The following is a 2,352-nucleotide window of genomic DNA, read 5'->3' on the forward strand; positions in this document are numbered from 1 at the left end:
AGAGAGAGAGAGAGAGAGAGAGAGAGAGAGAGAGAGAGAGAGAGAGAGAGAGAGAGCACATCCTCCGAGCCAGGCGAAGACGCCGCGAGGCTCGGGGACTGAGGACACGACGGCTGCCGATACTACGAAGCCCCAAGGTCGGAGAGGCCAACAGGCTAGAAAGATTCAGATAGTAAACGATAACAATTACCGCACAAACAACGGCCGAAAAAATGGGGGATTCAATCCTGCAAATCGGCCAATCAACGGCTGTCGGAGCAAGTGATCCGAACCTGGGATAAAACGAGGTCCCAACAATTGCTCGAGAGCTCTTTTCCGTGAATTGAGAATCCAGATTGTGAAAAACGTGCCAGCCACGAAGCCGACGACAGACGACGACTCGACCTCTGCATCCGTAAGGCCGCTACCGAACGGGCACGAAGTTTTTGTGTGAACCCAGAGGGGACCGCCGCTGCTCGTTGCCGAGTGCCCCGCTCCGCTGTTTTGGTGAGTCTGTTCGAAGGAGAACGAACTGTATATATCTTTAGTGATTGGTGTCGCGGAGCGGTGCGGCGTCGGGGAACTAGAGCTCGGCCGTCCACCCTAGGCGAGGGCCAGGGTTCGCGTTCCTCTCGCGAAAGGAGGAGCTCCGCGTATCGTGTAAAAACCCGACCTACTAACTGTCGATTATCCGCCGTACGCGAGATACCGAGCGAGCGCACCGCCGAAAAGCCTACGTTGCTGTCGTGACCTCCGGGGTCACGGCTCGGGAAATTAGAACTGCCGAAGACCAGCGTCGCGACCGCGAACAGGGATATTTGTATTATTTATCATTGAGAATTGCTGCCGTGTAGCGGAGTGAATATTTAGACATTTTCTCATCGTATTGTAACTGTCGAGATACCACACGCCTGTAAATTTCTACCGCAAAATAAAACTCGAAAGTATAGTAACCTCATCTGATCATCTCACTAACCGCCACCCGCTCTAACCCTTCCGACCTCGCGCGAACCAGCCCCTCTACCGAGAGCAGGGCTGAGCTGCCGAACGTTCGGGCGAGCCGTTTGGGCGGAGGGCGAGTTGCCCTCGTCGGCGAGACCACCTTTTAGTATTGGAGTTTCGACTTTGTTAGTGGGTACGGACCGCCGTACCTGGCGCTCATTTCGTGTTCCTGCATTTTGGAGCTGACGGGTTTCGCCGGAGCTGCCGAACGGTCCGAAATATTGTGACGACGCGTTAGAAACATTATTTATAATATTAACAGAGAAACGCCGAACAACCGCGCGCGGGATAACCGCAAGGTCAACAAACAGCCTCACTGTTTGTTATAATTTAGTATAAAAGGCCATTACAAAACGATATCGAGAGAGATTGATCGGAAAGCCCCTCTCAGGCGCACGACCGACCAGAACTCGAAATTCTTAGAGATCCTAGACATTCCTTCGACCGAAGTGGATACGCGACGTCGACATCCTTTCTCCGATACCGCTCTGCCAACCGAAGTGGATACGCGACGTCGGCATCCTATCCATCCACCGCTCCGTCGACCAAAGTGGATACGCGACGTCGACATCCTTTCTCCGATACCGCTCTGCCAACCGAAGTGGATACGCGACGTCGGCATCCTATCCATCCACCGCTCCGTCGACCAAAGTGGATACGCGACGTCGACATCCTTTCTCCGATACCGCTCTGCCGACCGAAGTGGATACGCGACGTCGGCTTCCTATCCATACACCGCTCCGTCGACCGAAGTGGATTCGCGACGTCGACATCCTTTCTCCGGTACCGCTCTGCCGACCGAAGTGGATACGCGACGTCGGCTTCCTATCCATACACCGCTCCGTCGACCGAAGTGGATACGCGACGTCGACATCCTTTCCTCCTCACGCCCCGCCGCTAACACCTACGATCGCGAACGCATACAGGGCGTAAGAGACCGATGACGACGAGCGCCTTTAAACCAGCCAGGTCAAAACCGGGGTAAATAAACAGCTTAAAGCCGACGAGGCAACGAACGCCAAACGACGAACAATAGAATATCAGGAAACATTCCCTACCGCGTCCCGCCGTACGCTCGCGCGCCTCAACGCTCGCAGCTGATCGCGAGACGAAAACATCGGCTACCGACGAGAGCAAAAACGCGACCACGTACCAACGGCGTAACGTCGCATGTAAATAATTGTACATAGCTTTGAAATTAGAATATAGTTCCACGTTATTATAACCTGCATCACTGCTTTTCATTTCACAAACGAAACCCGAACTACACCGACTAAGACTACGCACGTAACGTAAGGCCGTTACTATATATATATATATATATATATATATATATATATATATATATATATATATATATATATTGTAACG

Source organism: Odontomachus brunneus, unplaced genomic scaffold, assembly GCF_010583005.1.
Source record: "Odontomachus brunneus isolate Ranch 3 - 2012 unplaced genomic scaffold, Obru_v1 Obru_scaffold_172, whole genome shotgun sequence".
Taxonomy (NCBI): domain Eukaryota; kingdom Metazoa; phylum Arthropoda; class Insecta; order Hymenoptera; family Formicidae; genus Odontomachus; species Odontomachus brunneus.